At 45.0% G+C, this 24,693-nt stretch overlaps 1 protein-coding gene and 1 long non-coding RNA gene across 2 annotated transcripts in view; both read left to right on the top strand.

The window, feature by feature from the left end:
* LOC146042383 (uncharacterized) overlaps positions 1-15,878 on the top strand; it is a 38,819-nt gene extending 22,941 nt beyond the window's left edge. Inside the window, exon 5 of the long non-coding RNA XR_014463854.1 lies at positions 14,551-15,878. This is a non-coding gene — a long non-coding RNA (uncharacterized LOC146042383). The remainder of the gene's footprint in view (positions 1-14,550) is intronic.
* Positions 1-24,693, top strand: part of LOC146041520 (uncharacterized) — a 197,909-nt gene that overhangs the window by 35,976 nt on the left and 137,240 nt on the right. The gene's annotated exons all lie outside the window — the stretch shown is intronic.

Genomic DNA, 24,693 nt, shown 5'->3' with positions numbered 1-24,693 from the left:
TGACCCTTCCCATGTTGACCTAATGACCCTGCATGTCGACCTTAACTCATGTCCACCTTATTGCATGTCAACCTAATGGTGTCCACCTAATGACTGTCTAACAACTTGCTGGTGACCAACTGATCCACACCCAAAGCAGTACGTGCCATGGTTGAGGATGAAGTCATTACGTCAGCCGTGCACTGCATTACTGGGAGCACAGGACTTACTTTTCTGCTGCACGGTATCCACGGGCTCCAACTTGGGAGCGGGCGCTGATGTCATATGATGTTCGCCCCAAGCAGGCAGGGAGTGCCTGTGTTCTCTGGGTCCTGCACATTGTTTCTATGGGCGCTTTCTATACCATTTTGTGGGCATGCCCATGAAATGTCCGGTGTCCACCACAGAACGCCCTCTAGCTGCCAATAACTATGTGAACGCCCCAGCAAGTGAAAATATTGCCGAAGGCGCTTGCTGCGGGGGTCTGCACATGCGCATTACTGCCTATGCCCATGTGAAGTCACCCACCATCGGAGACTGGGCCGAATTCGGACCTGAACGAACAGGAATAAATCGGCCCCATTGTCTGCATATTAAAAATTGTGTTTATTAGAGCAATACTGTTTTGGCCAGTAGGGTGTGGTATAGCCAACAAACAGTCGGGATTCCCACGTTCAATATTCCGACATCGTACTCCGCCCCGGGGGACAACCGCATCGAAGCCCCTTGCAGTCTCGGTGGCTTGCCACAGATTCTATTATTCCTCTTTAGGGTTTGTGCCGTGTGGACCCTCACGAGGGCGGATAGCCCCTGTAAGTCGGGATCCCAGCTGTTGGGCATTTAACAGTCGGGATTCTGATGTCGGTATACTGACCGCCAAAATCCCGACTGTCGGGAGGTCATCCAACACCCAGGCAGTATTCCATTTGCTGCTTGCATTGTCTGCATATAAGTTGTCTTTCAGCATTGCTAAGTTGCAGGAATGTAGCCGGTTATACTGCAAAACACAAGTCTATCCCTAAGGGCCTAGAGCACGACAAGGTATCACCTTTCCACTGCGTTTCCAGGACTTAACCGAATGGGCCTGATTCAGAGCAGGACGCAATTGAGAGTGACTCCCAGCTTTCATTTGCATAGAGGGCCTTAAAGCAGCTGCGATTTGCCAGTCTACGGAATTGCTAATTATGAAAACTGAAGTTGTCACCCCGAAAACGATTTACTCCTTTATTTCCACCCCTTTATTTAAGGCACACATTTCAATATATCATTATACTTCCCATACAGGAGCAAATAGCTCCATGAGTAAGGTGTCTGACCGTTATATGGAATGTCATAGGTTTCAATCCTGGGTGTATTTTAAAATGTGTGCTTCAAATAAATAAGGATGTGACTGAATGTCCTGGGTATGACTGCTAAGTATAAAGGGCAATGTAACTAAATTATAGTATAAGAGGATTGGTGTCCAAATCCATTTTTTGGGAGTGTTCTGTAGGTATGGATGTGTGTGTGTGTGTTTAGGGGGACACCGATGCTTTTTTGACATCTGGTAATGGGGAGTAGTCCGCTCTGGCCACCACCTGTGAAAGTGACCTACATTTTTATTTTAAGATGTTTGAAAAGTGACATCAAAGCCAAAGGTCATATGCTGTGTTAGGATAACAAAGGTCCCTTATACAGTACATTGAGTTCTTGTCATGTAACAACTTTACATAGCCTCAGCCTATCCCCAAGTTGTATGTGTGCATCACCGCTCTGTGTTACTGTGTATACTAATCCAGGACACCTACAACCACTATTGTATTTTTTGTGTGTGTTTCTCAGGGCAACAAGCAGCAGCAGGGGACATCTCTGCCCAGACAGAGCAGGGGACTTCTCAGCCCAGACAGAGGAGGGGACTTCTCAGCCCAGACAGAGGAGAGGATACCTCAGCCTGGACACAGGAGGGGACATCTCATCCCAGATGGGGAGGGTACATCTCAGCACAGAAAGAGGAGGGGACTACTCAGCCCAGACAGAGAAGGGGACATCTCGGCTCACATCTCAGCAAAGAGAGAGAAAGGGACATCTCAGCCTAGACAAAGGAGAGGATATCTCGGCCCAGACAGAGGAGGGGACATCTCTCCAGAGTCCAGACAGAGGAGGGGATATCTCAGCCCAGACAGAGAAGGGGATATCTCAGCCCAGACAAAGGAGGGGACATCTCAGCCCATGCAGAGGAGAGGACATCTCACCCATACAGAGGAAGGAACATAGCCCATACAAAGGAGAGGACATCTCTCCAGACACAGGGGGGACATCTCAGCCCATGCAGAGGAGGGGACATCTCACCCATACAGAGGAAGGGACATAGCCCATACAAAGGAGAGGACATCTCTCCGGGTACACAGGGGAGGACATCTCAGCCCATGGTGAGAAGAGGACATCTCAGCCCAGACAGATGAGGGAATATCTCAGCCCAGACAAAGGAAGGGACATCTCAGCCCATGCAGAGAAGACATCTCAGCCCATATAGAGGAGGGGACATATCAGCCCAGACAGAGGAGGGGACATCTCAGCCCGGACACAGGAGGGGACATCTCATCCCAGATGGGGAGGGTACATCTCAGCCAAGACAGAGGAGGGTACATCTCAGCCAAGACAGAGGAGGGTACATCTCAGCCAAGACAGAGGAGGGTACATCTCAGCCCAGACAGAGGAGGGGATATCTCAGCCCAGACAGAGGAGGGGACATCTCAGCCCAGACAATGGAGAGGACATCTCAGCCCAGGCAGAGAAGGGAACATCTCGGCCCAAAAAAGGAGGGGACATCTCAGCCCAGAGAGAGAATGTGACATCTCAGCCTAGCCAAAGGAGAGGATATCTCGGCCCAGACAGAGGAGGGGACATCTCTCCACAGTCCAGACAGAGGAGGGGACATCTCAGCCCAGCCAGAGGATGGGACATCTCTCCAAACAAAGGAGAGGACATCTCAGCCCAGACAGAGAAGGGGATATCTCAGCCCAGACAAAAGAGGGGACATCTCAGCCCATGCAGAGGACGGGACATCTCACCCATACACAGGAGGGGACATCTCAGCCCAGGCAGAAGAGGGGACATCTCAGCCCAGACAGAGAAGGGGACATTTCAGCCCAGACAGAGAAGGGGACATGTCAGACCAGACAAAGGATGGTCCTGAACAATAGAGGAGGGGAATTGGCTACCCTGATTGGCAGAGTACATCAAACTAGAGCATACTTGCCTATTTTTGACTAAGCATGGCAGGGATATTGTGATGTTCGCACCTAGAAGCTACATCTACATCTGAGAGACCTATAATATAATGACTTACATCCTATTGTAGATTTGCCCCAAAGCAATCAGTAAGATCTACTGATACGTGTCAGGGCTTGTTAATGTATTGTGTTTTACACATGGTTCTATAAAAGTGGCCACCAGAAACATTATCTAAAATGCATGTAGGGATCATTGTGCCTTATAGTTATACCTATAACCAATGTGGGGAAATGGCGCTGATTATCCCAAATTAATGTATATATCTCTAATTCCACCCCCCCCCCCCCCCCCCCCCCCAGAATTGTTACATACTATTGGTAAGGTGAAGTCAGGGAGATAGCTAGACTCTTCAGGGTCACAGGGAGATTGCTATTTTTTCAGGGTGTCTCCTGCAGAATTTTGGGGTGGAGGCATCTTTGGACGAGAGGCAGAAGTAGAGGCCATGGGAGGGAATGTCAGTTGTGGCTGCAGGTAAAAGAATAATACTGGTCTAATATTACTTTGTTTTTCAATTAATTCTGTTCTGCTTCCAGGAGACTGTTGGCATTTCATGTGCCCATGTTGGATTCCACTTTTTACAACACAAACTTTGCCCTAATGCCTTATTCATGCAATATTATTCTTGAACATGGACTGTGATTGCATCCAGCAATATGTGAGATATGTAAATGTTAGCAAAGTGTATCTCTGCCATCTATAAAACAAAACAGTATAGGATAAAAAGGGCATAGCACCCATACAATGGCACCAATATAATGCCCAATGATCACTGCAAATGATGTCTGTGTAATGATAATTAGCAATTTGGAATCAAAAATACTGGTGACTAATACGTTCCATGTGAATGTTCAGTAGTTGTTGTAGAGGACAATTTGCTGACTGAAGCACCCAGTAGGGGGCAGACTGGCTACTTGTATGGCCTGTGGGTGGAAAATCACAGAAAAGCAAGATTCACTAAAAAACATTGTTCAATATCCTGAGTAGGAAAAAACATTTTGTATCCCAATTGCACACTGAGTGAGAGATATACATATAATAATCAGATAATACAGAGATCTTGGTTGCACATATCTGCAGATATAGGGCTAAGCCCCCAGGCCGTACGTCAAGGCCTGTATCTGAAGATATATGCAACCAAGCTCTGGCTCGCCCCCCCCCCCCCCCCCCCCCCCTTTGATGGCGGTAGATTGGGATTACATGTGATACATTACATGCAGGAGGACAACATGCGATACGTCTCCTGCCGCCCGGGAAATTCCCTGGGCAGCTTAAGGGGGATTGGATGGCCGTATAATGCTGCGACTTCTCACAGTAGTGTATGGCCACCTTAAGTTTTACTTAAAATAGATGTTTGTGCATATTTGTGCACTGTGGCAGATATGTGTTGCATTGCACTGTAACGTGGAGATGGAATGAGCTCTACCTAGTTTCAGCAATATCGCTTATGTGAAACATTCTGGTTCTGAGATGGACATAGCCGGCAGAATGCCTGCGTCTACTGGCCAATGTCGTCATTGACTTTATGCTAGTGCCTTCACTGGTCTACATCCTGCCTATAAAGCTGGGCATACACTTTTTGCGACTTCTCCCCTCAGAGAAGTCACCCGTAACCCCCCCGTTGAGCCACCCAGGACCTTTTAATGCAAAGACTCAGACATCCACTGGCAGCGTCCGTAGACGCTGTATCCATCATAGCTATGCCCCAACATTATGACAGGTGCAGTTTCTCTTCGGCCTCCTGTGTAAGCAGTTGAACGTCAGTGTAGGTAACCACTATATGCAACAAGCCATTGAAACATCCATCACAGGCCTTTAAGACACCCATCTCCGTGCATCCATCAAGCCACCTCCCAGCCACACCCACAATATTTTCAACACATTTCTGAGACTTCCCATCTCCTGTGCGTCTTTGCTATCAGGACGCATGTGCAGTGCAACATGGACCCATGCATGGAAGAGAGAAATCGCCCCATTGCTTCCAACAACAACAGTGCCAGGTACTCAGACCCAAAGTGTGCACTTTTTTGGTACTTGTTTCCTATCTGGGCGCCCGCTAAGTTAATTGCGCACCATGCTATTCTCCGTAGAGAAATCTGATCGCATCGCATCGTACACATACATGATATTGAACGATGCGATGCGATGCGATCCGATTCGATTTCCCATAGGAAACAATGTTAAATGGCTCAATTTAGCCAAATTATCGTGAACCCGAAGCGTGGCGAGCGCAGCGAGCCCGCGAGGGGCGGCGGTACGCGTCCTCCGACCTTTTCATGCCCTACTATCCACTAGGGCGTGGAGTGAGAATAGAATAGTGTGGCGAGCGCAGCGAGCCACCGAGCCCGAAGCGTGGCGAGCGGACGCGGATACCTTCACAGGTAAACGCGTCCCTTCGCGGGCTTCCCAGGTGTCCGCGTCGCCATGGACACCTGGGAAGCCCGCGAGGGGACGCGTATAACTGTGAAGGTATCCGCGTCCCCTCGCGGGGCACGCTGCGCTCGCCACGCTTCGGGCTCGGTGGCTCGCTGCGCTCGCCACACTATTCTATTCTCACTCCACGCCCTAGTGGATAGTAGGGCATGAAAAGGTCGGAGGACGCGTACCGCCGCCCCTCGCGGGCTCACTGCGCTCGCCACGCTTCGGGTTTACGTTGATGGCGGGGTGGCGTAAACTACTTTTGGGGGGACATTTCAATGTTCAGGGGTGTTTTTGGCCCATTTACTATTGTTCCTATGATAATTTGGCTAAATTGAGCCATTTAACATTGTTTCCTATGGGAAATCGAATCGGATCGCATCGCATCGCATCGTTCAATATCGTGTATGTGTACGATGCGATGCGATCCGATTTCATTACGGTGCCGTACGTAGAAAACCTGGGCGCCCAGATAGGAAACAAGTACCCTCAAATCTTTTTCAACTTAACTTTGCACCACTAATAACCCTTAGGCTCTCCTGGCTAGGTAGAATAAATACGATAAAAATGAGTTCAATCAGGAGCCGAGTTTGGCAGCCAATAGAATCATTCGGAGGAGAGACGCTGAAGATGGAGCATCAGCGTCTCTCCGGCTAGTTCGTCAGACGGTAGCAGACGGTTCGTCAGACTGTTTTTTTAAAGAAGACCTGGACTACGTCGGATCAAGAGGACAGATCTTCGCCTTAGGACCTTGGTGAGTAGGATTTTCTTCCACAGGTCCCCCTATGGATTTCTTCGGATCCTGGACCCCAGACTCTACAGCCCTGGACCCTGGAGCACCAGACCCCGGACCCAGGGACCTACCTACGGGCTCAAGATAGGTAAGTATCAGTATGTGTGGGCTTTGGATGTATTAAAGTTTTATTTTTAATGGGTGTCAGTGTGTTTATTTAACTATTTATTTTACTGTGGAACTACAAGTGCAGGCGGGCCCTTTAATGCCCCACATGCTGGGACTTGTGGTTCTCCAAGTTCCAGCATGCGGGGAGGCTTGCTGGGACTCATAGTTCCACGGTATAAGAGAATAGTTTTTCATCTATTTTTTACACAGAATCAGCTCAATGCCCACAGCCCAGGGGCATCGAGGACAGCCCCGGGCTTCAGCATGGGCAGGTAAGTTCTGGAGGGGGGGTGACCTTCTTTGGGGGAGGGTCCCCACTTCCCCAGGATTCCTGCCCATGCTGACCGGTCAGGGGTATGAATGCTTTGGCCGGGGGGGCTTGTATAAAAAGTCTCCCCCCGGCTGTGGTATTACCCTGCTGGCTGGTTGGGCCCGGTGCTGGTTCTTGAAATATGGGGGACACCTACTCATTTTGTCCCTCGTATTTTGGGAACCAGGACTGGCCCTTGAGCCTTGTGCTGGTTTTGTAAAATCCTGGGGACCCCTATTTGTTCTGCCCCGTGACCCCACGCCGGGTTTTTTTTTTCACTTTTTTGTTTAAACTCTTTTTTTTACACCAGAACCATGCACAGATCTCAATGATCTGTGCATGTTTCTGACAAATTCGCCAGTCAGAACCTGGTCTATTTATTTTGCGGTTTTTAGTAACCTTTACTAAAAATCGCATCAAATTAAATAGCCGATTTGTATACTTTTTAATGGGAAAACATCTGGATGGGATTTTAAGTTTAACTAAAAATCGCACATTTAAAAATGTGCGAATTTGCAGGAAAAAAATGATTTTTTTTCCTGAAAATCGCACTCTATAAAATATGCGATTTTCGGAAAACGGCTGTTTTTGCGGAAAAAAAATTGCAAAAAAAAACAAACAAAAAATGCACCCTATTAAATTTCGCCCAATATTTCATCTCTCCCTCTGTGGAGTCAAAGTTGGGAACCAACCCCCTATTTTTATCACAGGATTTGCCAAAACATCTCATATCCAAATGTTATCAGGTGTGTCTGAGTAATTTTACCAACACAATGCCTACCTATACCTTGGCTTGGCATAAGTAACTGGGCCGAGACCTGACGGAGGATCAGTGGAACAAAGTGTGCACATTTTATCACCAATTCGGTCTCCAAGCACTTCCCACATGGGGGGTATGGGTAATATGGTTGACAGTAATTTGGTCAACCACTATTGGTCGACAGGCAAAAGGTTGACACAATCAATATGTCAACATGGAAAAGGTCTACACTAGTTTTTTGTGTCTATGTCAACATAAGTATACAGAAAAAGACAAAATGACTAATGCAAATGTTTCCAACTTAGTAACAGGCCCAATGATAAGGGATCCAGCCCCTTCAACATACCCCACCCCCTCAACACCCCATGAGGGCTGCTTCCAGAAATTCCCGGGCTGACCCTGCTCACACCCTCTTACATTTGGCCCCATGGTTTATTTTTTCCATTTTTTAGAAAAAGCATAGATTTTTTTTCTACTTATTTTTGCTACATTTGGAAAGACTACGATAGGTCTGTTGTGCAAACAAAGATTATGCATTCAATAAGAATCTATATGCAGCTCTGTAGCTGGGTGCCGGCCTCTCTGTGTGAAATAAAATATTAAGTTACTATTCTCTCACTATCTACCTACACTGGGTAAATCTTTTGCATTGAGCTATATGAATGCAATAAGGACCCAAATATTGTCTGATAGCACCGCTGAGCCGAAACCAAAACCTGCTACTGACAGTCATGTACATTGTACAGAGCTGAAGGGGTGTAACCCCCACAGGCAATGGAGGTGCGGTACTTGTGTATTATCTGGGCGCCTGATTTTTTTATGTTATGTCATTGTACAACCAAAAATCGGTCGCATCGCATGCGATCAGATTGCATGCAATGCGATGCGATTGGACCCGATTTTTAATTGTACAGGCACCCAGATGCCAGATTCCTATGTTAAATGCCCCCCCAGACACAAATTTTTATTGTACACCCACCTTGATGGGTAATGACTATGTCAAATGCTCCCTCCCCCCCCCCCCATTGTTAACGCCACCAGACGATCAACGCCAACCCGAAGCGTGGCGAGCGCAGCGAGGCCGCGGGGGGCGGCGGTACACGTCCACCGACCTTTTCATACCCCCACTATCCACGTCGGCGTGGAGTTGATTTTATATAGTGTGGTGAGTGCAACGAGCCACCGAAAACCGAAGGCTGGCGAGCGAAGCAAGCCCCCCGAAGGGACGCGGATACCTGTGAAGCCCGCGAGGGAATGCGCATTACTTCACATCTATTCCGCGTCCACTCGCCATGCTTCGGGCTCGCCACACTATATAAAATCAACTCCACGCCGACATGGATAGTGGGGGGGTATGAAAAGGTCGGAGGACGTGTACCGCCACCCCTCGCGGGCTCGCTGCGCTCGCCCTGCTTCGGGTTTGCGTTTATTGTGGCATTGCGTTAACAATGGGGGGGCATTTTACCTAATAATTAACCATCATGGTGGGTATACAATTAAAAATCAGGTCTGGGGGCCATTTAACATTGGGTACAATGTAAAAATCGGGTCGGTCGCATCGCATGCCATTGTAATGGCATGCGATGCGACCGATTTTTACATTGTACAAGGAACGTCTAAAAAGCCCAAAAATCGGGTCCCATCGCGTCTCATTGCATGCCTTAAGTAGTGGCGTGCGATGAAAAAATCGGGCGCCCAGATATTACACAAGTACCGGAGGTGCCAACCTCCAGGCTCCAAGCCCTGAAGGGGCACCTGCATGTATAGAAGCACCTGTGAGGTACATAGTGGGAACCAAAATCGACCGCTGCTCTTCCAACGGAGCTCTGTGGCACACCCTCATAGTTAATTTGCTCTATCCCAGGAGTCCTGCTAACTCCAGCAGGGTGGCTCTCACCTGGTACCACTCTACCTGTGCTGCAGCAGGTGACAGTGCACCAGCAGCTGCTGGACTGTGAGATGGCATGCACCAGGGAACGCTTATTCTGAATGTTCATGAGTCTGACCCACTGCCCATTCTCACACAGCATAGCTGGAGACCTTTTTTATGGGGAGGCCACCAAAGTCCAACTTGCCTTTGGACAATTCGGATGAACAGTGAATTCTTTGGATGAAAGCTTTGGTTACTACAAAGAGATTGACAGAATAATTGGCACCTAACCTGCAATTACATTTTAAATTTGTTCTAAGTTCTAAGTAAGTGACATTCTCATACCTACTGCATTCATTACACATACCGCCCTCCTATCTTGGTTTAGAATGGTACGGTCCTGTCCAGTGGATCACCTCTTACCTAATTCCATGACATTTGGGAGGTATGTTTGGCTAAGGATCACTACCTCAATGCAGTTGTCCACCGTATTGAATGGAGTTAATTGGCTGAGGAGAAGCCCTAGTCCAGCCTGTGGTGTTAATGGAGCTGAACCCGGGATTTTGGTGTGAGAGAGGCATTTTTGTCTATTAGCCAAATGATCTCTCAATCGTCCTTATCAGAGACATATGGAGGCAATGGAGTCATCTGCCGCCGGGCTCCTGCTCTCAAGGGGGCACCTCTCCTCCCCTGCAAGTTTGACTCAATAAATTAAAAACTGTCAATATCGCTTCTGTGGCTGACTCCCCCTCCTGACATCATTGTTGCAAGTGTCACACCCTGTATTAGATCCCATGATCTTTCTTACTTTAGACACAGGAAAAACTTTAATGTAGAGAACAAGTTAGCTCCTTTACGGAGCTGGGGGTATGTCTGCACTCTGTATATAATTTTTAGATAGGTCTGATCAAGAGATCAAATCCCCACATTAAATTTGATCGATTTTGTGGGGGTGCAGTTCCCAAACAGCAATGGTTTACACGAAAGGTAAGAAGAAAAAAGGACTGTTATTCTGGGGACGCACTAGGACAAAAGAATTTATTTCACATAAAATTTAACTTTTAATAGGTTATGTCTTAAAATTCCCATTTATATACTATGATGGGAAGCCGCAGTGAATTTTAAAGAGGTTAAAAAATTACACATACAAACATATACACACACAGATGGCGTGCTTAGTGATAAAGAGTTTAAGGAAAGGGTGATCCTAAAAAGATCCTTAGACTGAAAAATGTCAATTTATTGATTGAGCAGGTCTTTGATGTATAACAGAATATTTATTTTGTGTCAAAATGTTTCCAGCAATAAAGAATATAATAATAAAGGTTCTCTGTATTTGATTTTAATATGTCAATTTTTGCTAGTACTTTTATTAGTCCTTTTATATGTCAATTTTTGCTAGTACTTTTATTAGTCCTTGTTAGTACATTAGGTGATTATGGGCACTTTTATTTACAAGGACCCAGATAACAAAAATAGAGAATAACCCCCGTGTTATGCCTGATTCCCGGCAAAAACAGTATGTTCACCTGGGTTCAGTGCCCGGTGAGCTTATTGATTTATAATGCAATTCACACTATTGTCCGGTAAGTATTTATAATTTCCGCTGTGTATCAATTTAAATACTTTATCAGCAAAGTACTATTTATTACTATTATTACTATTACACTTTTAAATTGATACACAGCGGAAATTATAAATACTTACCGGACAATAGTGTGAATTGCATTATAAATCAATAAGCTCACCGGGCACTGAACCCAGGTGAACATACTGTTTTTGCCGGGAATCAGGCATAACACGGGGGTTATTCTCTATTTTTGTTATCTGGGTCCTTGTAAATAAAAGTGCCCATAATCACCTAATGTACTAACAAGGACTAATAAAAGTACTAGCAAAAATTGACATATAAAAGGACTAATAAAAGTACTAGCAAAAATTGACATATTAAAATCAAATACAGAGAACCTTTATTATTATATTCTTTATTGCTGGAAACATTTTGACACAAAATAAATATTCTGTTATACATCAAAGACCTGCTCAATCAATAAATTGACATTTTTCAGTCTATGGATCTTTTTAGGATCACCCTTTCCTTAAACTCTTTATCACTAAGCACGCCATCTGTGTGTGTATATGTTTGTATGTGTAATTTTTTAACCTCTTTAAAATTCACTGCGGCTTCCCATCATAGTATATAAATGGGAATTTTAAGACATAACCTATTAAAAGTTAAATTTTATGTGAAATAAATTCTTTTGTCCTAGTGCGTCCCCAGAATAACAGTCCTTTTTTCTTCTTACCTTTCGTTACTTTAGACACACACTGATTGAGCTAATTGAGGTCACCAATATTTATCTTGCTTCCGGACAACTGGGACAAACTTATGCCACTGGTCCTTCTATTGTACATAAAGGATATTGGTTGGGAAAAAGTAGGGTGACAGGAAGAGGCAGAGGGTAACAGAGAGAGACAGTGGGGGACAGGGAGACACAGAATGACAGAGAGAGGCTGTTTGAGGCAGATGGCGAAAGGGAACAACAATGGGTGACAAGAAGGAGGTGACAGGGGTAGAAATGGACAATGGTGCACTGCACCTGCTGCACCATTTCCAGTTCTGCCTCTGGAACCAACCGCAAAGAACCTTTAAATGCATTTGAAGTCATCAATAAGAAGTAATAAGGAGATCAGCCTAATTTATTTTGTTTTCCTAAATTCCTTATATGGAAGTCACTATAAAAGAAATAGAACTCCGCAGCCCCACCTGGGAACAGGCTCTACTTAATCTACATGGTATTTCCTTGTATACATGAAACAATATTCTGTTTGTTATCTCTGTGTACTTTATCTTACAACAATAAGCAAAATGGTCTGTAAATTGCTCATATGTAGACAAAAAGCACATTACCTTGTAGTGAGTCAGGGAACGAGCCGAGCAGCCCGACCTGTTGGTCAGGTAAGTACAGTACCTGTTGCTTTAAGGCATTGTAAAGAGCTGTATACCTGTATACCGTATAGCCATCAGCACAATCACACTCATTAAAGGATTGATATAGGAGACAAACAAAATAACTGTTACCAGAGGACATGTATTACAGGGACCTTTGAAGTGTTTTTGTATTGCATGGCTGTTAAAGCAGCATTATTGTGATATCTTGTGTGATACTGTGATATATTGTACTCTTTCTAGGGTTAAAACACTGCATCTATGGAATCCTGGATGGAATACTGGCCATCAGAATCATAACATAGGCCCTTATTCTGGTTGGTGCGGATATATCCGCGTGCGTTCGAATCGCCGATGTTTTGTGTCTGCGCATGTGCAGAGGCGTCTCTGCGCATGTGCGAGCGGGGCGTACGGCCAAATCCCGCATGATATGTGAACACTCCGAACAGGGGGTGGAGAGGGGCGTGAAGGGCTATTACCATATGCATACGCCCCGCGTTTCATGGGTGTTCCCATGCAAACGCTGGGCGTACGTATGGTAATGCGGCCGTGACGCACGTGTAGGGGGCGGACATATGACATCGCCGGATGTCAGTTGCCCGCCCAGATCCCTGCTTTTGCACGGAAAAAATGTCCGTGTGGTCTGAGGTTGCGGGAGCTGGTGGACCACTCGGTCCTGCATTCGATGGTCTGCAACCATCGAATGATGGGGGAGGTTCCCTGAGATGGAGGAGGCGTATTCCGTGAAAAATACACGTGCGGTCCGTTCGGCCAGCTTCTTACCGCGTACGGACGGAGTTGGCAATCCGTATGGAAGGCGGGGTTTCGCACGCACGGTCCTGGCCGCATAATCGGATCCGGCCGCACCGATCAGAATAAGGGCCATAGTTACATAGGGGGTGATTCAGGTTGGTTTGTCAAAGCAAACTCCTTTAATGGACAAAACCATGTGCACTGCAGGTGGGGCAGATGTAACATGTACAGAGAGAGTTAGATTTGGGTGAGTTATTTTGTTTCTGTGCAGGGTAAATACTGGCTGCATTATTTTTACACTGCAATTTAGATTTCAGTTTGAACACACCCCACCCAAATGTAACTCTCTCTGCACATGTTACATCAGCACCACATGCAGTGCACAAAGGTTTTGGACATTAAAGAAGGAGTTTGCTTTTGCAAACCAACCTGAATCACCCCCATAGTAACATAGTTGATCTCCTGTCTAAAGTGACAGGAAATCGTAGGGCGATATTCACTTGATCTATTTTTTTGTGCATATCGCGTTCATTATGGTCAGGTTTACCCACGCATATATTTGCCCTAATTCAGATCTGATCGCAGTACAAATGTGTTCTCAAAATGGGCAAAACCATGTGCACTGCAGGTGGGGCAGATGTAACGTGTACAGAGAGAGTTAGATTTGTGTGAGTTATTTTGTTTCTGTGCAGGGTAAATACTGGCTGCATTATTTTTACAATGCAATTTAGATTTTAGTTTCAACACACCCCACCCAAATTTAACTCTCTCTGCACATGTTACATCTGCCCCACCTGCAGTGCCCAGAGTTTTGCCCATTTTGAGAACAAATTTGTACTGCGTATCTGAATAAGGGCCTGGTCCTGGTTTTAGAAAAACCCTGGGCAGGGTTAACTCTCGAGAAGGGGGGGGGTTTGCTGGTTGCCAAAATACAGAGGCCCCTACTCATTTTGTCCACCGTGTTTTGGGTACCAGGACCGGCCCTTGAGCCTGGGGGTCCCCTATGATTTTTGTCCACTGAATTTCAAAAACCATGACCAGTTCTTTGTGACTGGGGCTGGTTATGCTCAGGGGGGGAGGCCCCACGCTGCTTTTTATTCTATTCTTACTTTTACACATTTTTTTTTTTTTATGGGAAAACATCTGGATGCGAATTGAAGTGTGAGAAAAAAATCGACTGGTCAGAAAGTGAGATTTTCGCTGCAAAAGTGCACATTTTGCCACTATTCACATCCTAACAAATGTGCGATTTTCAGAAAATGTGCGAATTCGGATGTACTTTTTTAACTTAAAATTAGCAAAAGTTTAAATATCTTATCCTATTAAATGTCACCTGTAGGATCCAATCAGAAGTAACGCTGCCTTCACCGGGATGCAGATTCCTCAGTGCTTGACAAGAAACACACAAAGCAGCAAATAACAAAGTCCACATAAATGTCAGAGTAATACAATAAAATGTTTGGCCATGGTTCACTGCTAAGGAATTGTATTGAAGGTGTAAATATAGTTTCAGTAACATTTTCTTGATTTGTCAGTTTCAACAAAGTTCTGACAAAATAGACATAGAAGACCATGCATGCAAAGAGTTTATGCCGAGAGCTGCTGAGAAGTAGTAGATGGTAATTATATGTATTATGGGAGAAGCCCGGTGAGGTGACTGCCAGCAGCACTTCGAGGGGCGGGGCATGATGCAGGCATCATCAAGCCCTGCCCCCCATATTGCAAAAGGAAGTGATGTCTGGGGATGGCGGAAATGATCCCTCCGCCTTTCTGTCAAGGCTGGTTGGCGGAAGTGTATGTCTTTAGTCGTATGGTTGGCAAACATCTATATTATGCACGCCACAGTCAGACTAATGTCCGAGTTTTGGATATATCTACAGTATATTTGGCTGGCGCAAATATATATCATGATCCATTTTAATCAGCAAAAAGATGTACTTTACCAATTATGTCCGGACCAGGGTCTGGATCTCAAAACATATGTCGGTTGACGGAAATGTGTGTATATGATACTCATTTGGTTGGCAGACCCATGGTGCTGATGGGTAAATTACATGTACTGTATTCAATAAATAAAAATAAACGATGATATAGTTCTAAACAAAATTTGAGTAATTTTAAACAACTAAGAAGCTAGACTAGTAATCAATACTGGCTGATGTTAATATTCATACGTATTCTTATTATAATGGAAACGCAGTTTGTACTGCATGGTGATAGACGAAATGATACTGTAGTGTATAATATAGTTTGTGCTGTATAAAAATAAACAGGATTATAGCGTGAGGTAGATATTAAATTGTCTATACACAAAAATATGATTATAAAATTCTAATGTCGTTAATCCACAACAAATTTAGAATGTGTATTTTATTTGTAAAAAAAATATTATAAGATAGTTTTAATGACCTAGATAAAATAATGCATTCATCGATCTAAAAGGTCTAAACATGTAAATAGTATTAACCACAATATTGATAGTGATTCATAATGCATAGAAAAATGATACAAATAAAATACAAAAAAATATACAAATAAATTTCAAAAAAAATATACAAAGGTAGGCACAATAGTAAGAGAATGTGCCTATATATAGTCACATATATATGTAATGTAATGTGATTTAAATTATGTCTGTTATAACATATAATAAATGCATTTAATTGATGAATTGTGTTAGTCTTCATTCAGTCAAACCCTAGCGCTGTATACCCTAGTGCTGAATGCACACCCCCTCCGCCATGCAAATCCCTTTGCAGGGATGCGAACGAATGTATACGCGTACACATCCATTCGAATACGGCCGCACAGATAAATCCATCAAATGATTACTCTCACTGCGCCCAGCTGTCACAGCCCAACGCGACCCAAAATGGAAGTTTTTCCCCCAAAGATCAGAAGCAACATTTGTGTGCCGTATGTAATGTTATGGTGCAACAGAGAAGAGACATGGCAGCAGTAACACAGCGATTGTGCCATGTTTGTGCTGTATTCAGGCTGTGTGGAAGCACAAATGTATTTGTCACTTCTACTCATGTTAAACAACAGAAAAACGTCTGGTATTTTGCCGAACAGTCAACTCCTTTGTGTGTGATATAGGCCTTAGGGTTTGGTTGTAGGGGGTGGGTTAGGGTTACTCACTGCCAAGACATACTCAACCAGAACTCCCCATCAACTGACTGCTGATCCCAGTGCCGCCACTACAAATGGAAAAGCCAATCACGCTTGAAGCATGTGCTTGAAGCATGTGAGCAGTGCTAATAAAAATAGTACCACATATGTATATAATAACAAATTTTCTGGTAATCTCATAAAATATTACACAATATAAATAAATACAGTTTTAAAATCTATTATGCCACAGCATAGATGTGTGTTAGCTATCGCGCCTCAGGCGGGTTGGGGAATGGGGAAAGGTGCGGATGATGGATTGTGAAAATCTTTGATAAAGCTGCAGTTGGCAGCAAAATTTGTCAGTTGCCTCCACTCATGCCCAGGATTTCCATTTTGGACCCTAATCCCTTTGCGGATCAATTGGACTCCTCCAACTGGTGCTCTCCATTTCCCTGCTTCACCAACAGGAGCCCGCAGTTTCCAGAGACGGCTTCAATCCATCAGGCCGCCCATGTTTACTCACACCCGACCCGGTTTCAGAGGTCCCCGCCACCTCCAGTAGTCGTCTGCAGCGGCCTTTACAAACAGGAGGCCAACCTACTGCTCCACCAACAGTGTGCCAATACTTACCTGTTGGTTTCCACCTCCAGCGGTCATTCATCCTCCCGCATCAATCGTGAGGAATACAGCATAACGGGATTTGGACTACACCATCCATGGAGTTATAAGCTATGTCTGGTAAAGTGCACTTACCTGCCACCGTTTACACATAATTTTCCCAATCCATCATCCGCACCTTTCCCTATTCCCCAACCCGCCTGAGGCGTGATAGCTAACACACATCTATGCTGTGGCTTAATTGATTTTAAAACTGTATTTATTTATATTGTGTAATATTTTATGAGATTACCAGAAAATTTGTTATTCTATACATATGTGGTACTATTTTTATTAGCGCTGCTCACATGCTTCAAGTGTGATTGGTTTCTCCTCTTCTTTTGTATTGGCAGGGACTGACTACCCTCCCCATCCTCTTGAGCAGCTGCTTCTCCAGAGATTCAACTACTGTCATAGCGCCTGAATATATTCTTTATCGAATATCCGCCACTAGAAATGTTGGGGCCCGGGACTGACCTTCAGTCAGCCCCCAGTCAGCCCCCAGCCTCCAGAGGTCGGGGCCCGTAACAGCTGTACCCATGGCACCCCCCTGTTGGCGGCCCAGGCTGAACCTGGAAGATAAGTCCAGAGCTGCTGGATTCGCCCCAAAAAAACCTGTCACTGCTGGATCACAGGAATATTTTGTTGACATTCTAATTATGTAGAAATTTTATTCGCAAAATTGAAGGTTAAAGTTATGACTATGCTGACATTTTATTTTTCTCATGTCGACAAAATATACCCAACACCGTCTGATAGAGAGTGTTTTCTCCAATCGGCGCACAATTGTGTCTTTTTTTCTTATAGACCTCATGAGGCCCTAGGAAAGATATCAGTTTGTGGGCCCTCCTGAAACAATCCATAGAACTATATTTTTGCTGATGATTGCATCCGGCATCGATAGAGTACTTGGAGAGTCAGTGGCATAGCTACATATGTGGCAGACCCTATTGCGGCTTGTGGGAGCGGCGCCAGTGGGGTCTGTGGTGGGTGCCGCTAGCCGAACTGACAGGTGACCCAGGCAGCAGTGAGCGCTGAGCTGGTCCCACCCTGTACATATCTAATGAGTGGGGACCCAGTGCATATGTAATGAGTGGGTCCAGCTCAGCCAGTGGTGCCCGTAGTTCATCGCCTCGCCCCTTCTTGGGGGGGGGGGGGTGCCAGAATTTTTTTGGCAGGGGGAGAAAAAATTCTAGCTACGCCACTGTGGACAGTGCACAGTTTGCGTACAAATATGAATCAGGTTCTGGGTCATTTGGAAGTAGGCTTTATACATTTGTTACTTGGATAGTCACCGACCCATGCACACGCAGCAGAGCGGACGAGGGGCGTGGGGTGGCGGGCACAGGTAGCACCCATGGAAAAACCCAGTGCAAATGCTGGACATTCCCATGCTAATGGCACGCGTTTCATCTAAAAAAAAAAAAACATCAGGGTTGATTTTGGTTCTACAGGCCTGAATTATGAGAGCCTTGATACAATATATTGAATATTCTATATTGGTAACTACCAACAAAAAGAAGATCCTAAGTATCTACTTTAATGGTCTTACTTCATACGGTAGAAATATGTTAGGTCGATACCTTAAGCAGCTTGATTGATAACTAAGGGTAAATAAGTAAGTAAGCCTCAATGGATACAATGAAAAAAAAAACAATTGAAAGTGGGTGAATCTTCGACAATGTCCAGGTAAGCTATTATCCACGCTCTTTAGAACATATAGAAGGTTGAATAAAAAAAAACATTCCAAATTTTCAGCTAGGTGCATGTGTCCTCCTGTGCCAGGAGATGTCCTCTGAGCAGGCTGACGTCATACCCGCCGGAAACCGGATGTTCGGTCCAGCAGGGACGGAGCTGCGGGGGGGCATTTTCCTAGGCTGCTGCACATGGAGAGGAGGTGGGGGTAAGATACTATTTATATGTTTGTTGTACCACTGTTTGGCATCCTGATGAAGGGAAAACTCTCCCCGAAACGTTGATGTGACCACTGTTTGAATACATGTTTTTTCTATGCTGTAAAAATCTTCAAGTGCCGCCTGATTATTACTACGTATTATTGGGCCCACCACAGTCCCTTAGGAAGGCACTGAAGTGCACAAACCCCATCGGGGGTGGCAGGAGTGCCAGAGGCTACATCGCCTGGTTTATATATATATAAGCCATAGGGCACCCCAAAACTAGGAAAGGTGAGTGCCGATGTTAAGTGTATATATTATATATATATATATATATATATATATATATACAAGAGGTGGTGAATACACAGCGCTAAAGGTTCACTCAGTCCAGCAATGGAAAAAGCCTGTATCAAGGCTATATTGTCACTAAAGTCCCAATATATTCGGACTGCAGCTCCCTCAAAAATAGATTCCCGGGATCCTCAGGAATAGAAAACATCTGTAGACAATAGAAAGACAGAGGGGCGCTCCATAGTGCATAAAACAGTTTTTTTTTTTTTAAAAGCACACAGCAGGGTAAATCAAGCCAAAAGGTATTGCTCGTACCAATATAATCATCAGTTGTGGGCTGGATACCACAAGGTTTTTATGTTACCAGGCCAGGCAAGTCCAGCATCAGTCCGGGGCACCGACAGGATTTGAACAGCCCATGCTGCTTCTTCCCTCACGGGCAACGGCATCGTGCCGATATCCTTCGCGGGAACAGACAGCGGGAGGACTCCTGGACCAACGCAGACAGCGAGCGTCACCGTAGCCACGCCCTAACGCATTTCGTGGAACACTTCGTCAGGCCTGGTAATATAAAAACCTTGTGGTATCCAGCCCACAACTGATGATTATATCGGTACGAGCAATACCTTTTGGCTTGATTTATCCTGCTGTGTCCTTTTTAAAAAAATAATCTGTTTTATGCACTATGGAGCGCCCCTCTGTCTTTCTATTGTCTACAGATAGATATATATATATATATATATATATATATATATATATATATATATATATATATATAGCAGAAGGAAGAAGACTGGCACTCGTGGGTCTTAAAAAAATCTGTATTCAAAGTGGAAATACAGATTTTTTCAAGACCTGGAAGTGCCAGTCTCCTTCCTTCTGCTAAAATTAACTTAGGACGGGCACCGGGGCGGATGACATTACAGAGTGAGAGACGGCACTCTCAAAAACGTAGTCAAAGTGTTATTGAAAAATCATAGTGAAGCAAAAAAAGTCAGTGTAACCTGTCAACAGTTTTGGAGCTTGCGCTCCTTCATGAGGACAGCTGACTGCATAACAAGAGATTAATTTTTCCTTTACAGATGATAAGTTTCCCAAAAATATTTTATTTTATTGTCGTTATATTGACGATCTCCTGCTGGTGTGGGTTGAGAGTGAGGAGGAGCTAACTTCCCTTGTGTCCAACATCAATTGGATGGACAATCCTATTAAACTTACGATGCAATGCCATCCCAGAGTAATAAACTACCTGGATGTATCAATCCATCTATCAGATGGTAAAATCCAAACATCAGTCTTTACTAAGACAACCGATCGGAATACCCTGCTTCACCATGGTAGCCACCATGCACCTAGCCTGAAGAGAGGTCTTCCACGGTCTCAAATGTTACGCATTGCTCGTATCACCAGTGACCCAGACCAATTGGATCAGGCTCTCGACACAGTTATTAACAAATTCCTTGAACGTGGATATGACTATAGGCTTCTCAAAAAACAGAAGCAAGAGGTATTGAATATACCCAGGTTCGATTTGCTAAGTAACAATGTGAAAAAAGATATTCACAAAAAAATCCCCTTTGTCACCACGTTCTCTTCCACTAGCGTGGCATTACCCCGGGTGCTTAATGCCACATGGCCGCTAGTCACCAGTGATCGAGACCTACCATGCTTCGCACAGACCACATTGATGCCCAGCTTCAAGAGGGGTTGCAACATACGCAATTTCGTGGTAAAAAACAATCTCAGCCCCATTGCACCTACCAACACTCAGGTTAAACCCCCTGGCTGTTATAAATGCCATTCCTGTGCAGCATGCCGACATCTAGACACAGGCCCAGTGTTTAGACACCCTAGATCTGGTCACCCATATAGGATCAACCAAGTGGTAACATGCACCACAGCATTCGTAATATATATTATTAAATGCCCATGTGGGCTTTTATACGTCGGCTAAACCAGCAGACCCTTCCGCTCGGCCATCAAAAATTGCCTGGAAGGCAAAGATATCGATCAACCTGTCGCCCGCCACTTTAAGGCACACCAGCATAGTCTGGCTAGCATGAGACATCAAATAATAGAACATGTCCCTTTATCCATTCGTGGAGGTGACAGGTTAAAAAAGCTTTTACAGCGGGAGACACACTGGATCCACGTTTTGGACACAGTTGCCCCCCATGGTTTAAATGAAAAAACTTCCTTAAACATATTTCTATAAAAGTCATTAGTCACTTGAATAATGACACCAGTTGATCCTACTGTGTAGTTACCACCCATCTTTTTGCCTACTGTAGAGACGCAACATTATCCCCATGATAGATACCTCTAACCAATGAGATCTACAGTTGAGATATCATTACCTCCTGTATGTGCATGTAATAGAAACTAAGGGATCGTCGCCTCCTTATAAAGTATCGATTGATTAGCACTTTATATATATAGAATACACAGTGAACAAAAATCATTACAGTGTATCATCTCTCATGTACAAGCACACTAACGTGATATACACATAACATGAGTTAACTGACAGTTGTGCTGTATCTGTTTGTAACTGTCCGGTTCCCCTGTTTTTAAATGTATGTCCCCTTTTTAGCACACGCACTTTCGAGCACTTAGCACTTTAATAATAATGGATGTATGATGCCATATTGCACTAATCTATGCGTGTCTACATATGATTGTAGGAGCATGCTTCTCTGAAATTGTCCCACTACACGCTCCGTCTGACAGTCGGAGCAGACGCCGACGCGTCTCCTGGGCAACTGATACACGTCAGGAGTCACGTGTGCAGACGCTGCCGGAAAGTTGCCCCACTGCTCAGCCGCATACACCAGTCACTTAAGTGTGCTTTACTTATATAAGTATGTTTTATAACAATGTCTGTTTGTTCTGCACTTCACCCTTTGGCTTAGTTATGCAGTCAGCTGTCCTGATGAAGGAGCGCAAGCTCCGAAACTGTTGACAAGTTACACTGACTTTTTTTGCTTCACTATGATTTTTCAATAACACTTTGACTAAGTTTTTGAGAGTGCCGCCTCCTGTCTTCATTGCTACAGTGAAAATTGTCTCTCTCTCTCTCTCTCTCTCTCTCTCTATATATATATATATATATATATACCCAAATGTATGGACCGGCACTCAGGACTTAGGTGGAGCCCCGGTGCCTGCTGTAGGGACATTGCAGCCCCTTGTGGATATATGTAGCCGGATGTCTGCTGCCCCCCATATCCCTGCTTTCATACGGAGAAATGTCCGAGTGGTCTGGAGCACTCAGTGCTGTCTGACCACTCGTCTATCATTCGGTGGTCAGCGACCACCGGAGAATGGGGGAGGTTCCCACAGATGGAGGAGGTGTTCACATGAAACATTTACTCACGGTCTGTTTGGTCGGCGTTTTACCGCATTTGGACGGTGTGAGCGATCCATACGATAGGCGGAGCTAAGAACACTCGGTTCCTGTCCGAAATACGCATCAGTCCGATTCAACTAGAATAAGGGCCCATGTGCACTGCAGGTGGGGCAGAGAGAGTTAAATTTGGGTGGGGTGTGTTGAAACTGAAATCTTAATTGCAGTGTTAAAATAATGCAGCCAGTATTTACCCTGCATAGAAACAATATCACCCACCAAATATAACTCTCTCTGTACATGTTACATTTGCCCTACCTGCAGTGCACATAGTTTTGCCCATTTTGAGAACAAATTTGTACTGCGATCAGATCTGAGTTAGGGCCTTAAATTAAAGGTCATCCTATTCTTAAACTGGTTTCGCTGGCTATTCCTGTCACTCAGGGCACTTATTGCTGCCAGAGGGTTGACTTTCTCAATCAGAGAGATAATTGGATACAAATCATGAGAGCAAAATGTTACCAAACTGGTGGTAAAAGCATTTTAACGTTTTATTGCTCCGCAGAAGGCATGGCCCCACACACCACCAGAGCAGAACCTTTTTTAGTTTAAATGAAAATATTAACAATCTCGGTACTTGTTTTCTAGCACGGCCACAATCGCGGGCATCGTATGCCTTAACTTTAAGGCACACGATGCCCGCGATTTCCTTTGAAAAAAGCAGTACTCGGGTACATTGCATCGGTGGTGTGCCTTAAGAAGGCACACGACGCGACCGACGCGATGCCCCCGATTTCTCCATAGGCTTCAATGTTAAATTATTTTAACATTGAAACTGAGTCCATTTAACATAGGAAAAAATGGGAAAAGGCCGAATAAGGGCCATTTCTCATTGGGTATGGCCCCGTCATGTGTGTAAAAAATAATGGCCCCCCATTGTGGCCGCCACCCCCACGATTGACACAAACCCGAAGCGTGGCGAGCGCAGCGAGCCCGCGAGGGGCGGCGGTGCGCGTCCTCCTACTTTTTCATTCCCCTACTATCCACGTCGACGTGGAGTTGAGAATAGATTAGTGTGGCGAGCGCAGCGAGCCACCGAGCCCGAAGTGTGGCGAGGGGACGCTGATACCTGTGAAGCCCGCGAGGGGACGCAGGGATCTGTGAAGGTATCAGCGTCCACTCGCCACGCTCGCCGCGCTTCGGGTTCGCGTCAATCGTGGGGGTGGCGGCCACAATGGGGGGCCATTATTTTTTACACACATGACGGGGCCATACCCAATGAGAAATGGCCCATATTGTTCCTTTTACCATTTTTTACTATGTTAAATGGACTCAGTTTCAATGTTAAAATAATTTAACATTGAAGCCTATGGACACGATGGACCCGATTTCTCCATAGGCTTCAATGTTAAATTTTAACATTGAAGCCTATGGAGAAATCGGGTACATCGCGTCGGTCGCGTCGTGTGCGTTTTGGTATGCACCCGACGCGACCGACACAATTTTTTCCGACACAACCACCACGATAGAAATCGTGGTGGCCGTGCTAGGAAACAAGTACCACAATCTCTTTTGTCTGTGCACAGTTGTGTTTGCTAAAGGATTCTGTGTGCGGATTTACAATGTTTACCTGACAGGTCTCCCCGTCCCTTCTTAGAGTTGTATTCTCTACATTCCATCACCTACGTAACTGTGGTGAGTAAGTCTCTCTGGCAGCAGAGTACAGAAAGAAGTACCCGCAGGTATCTTTACAAGCAGGAGATAACACAATCTCTTATATATTTGGCTACATCTGTCACTCAAAGTGTGTCTGAAGCTGTAACGCTGGGTGGAGCCTCTGACTCACATGACTGACTCACACGACAGAGAACCAGCCCAGTGAGCCCACAGTGCCAGACACCCTCTGCCTCTCCATGTTACACAGCAAAGACACAGCTACTCACCAGACACACCAGGTGAGCGCCCCACACCTCCATACCTCCCAACATGACCCTCTCCAGGAGGGACAGAATGCTCTGTTTGTGGACTTCCATCTTAATTTATGATTGTCATCACCTGTTTAAACAGGGTAATTGATAAGAAAGGTGTTTAAGCACAGGTGATGGTAATCCATAGATTAAGAAGAAAGTCCAGAAACAGAGCAATGTGTCCCTCCCCCCCCCCCCATTCACGGCAA

The sequence above is a fragment of the Crinia signifera genome, chromosome 19, assembly GCF_055691185.1.
Source record: "Crinia signifera chromosome 19, ASM5569118v1, whole genome shotgun sequence".
In the NCBI taxonomy this organism is placed as follows: domain Eukaryota; kingdom Metazoa; phylum Chordata; class Amphibia; order Anura; family Myobatrachidae; genus Crinia; species Crinia signifera.
This window is presented reverse-complemented; position numbering and strand designations above follow the sequence as displayed.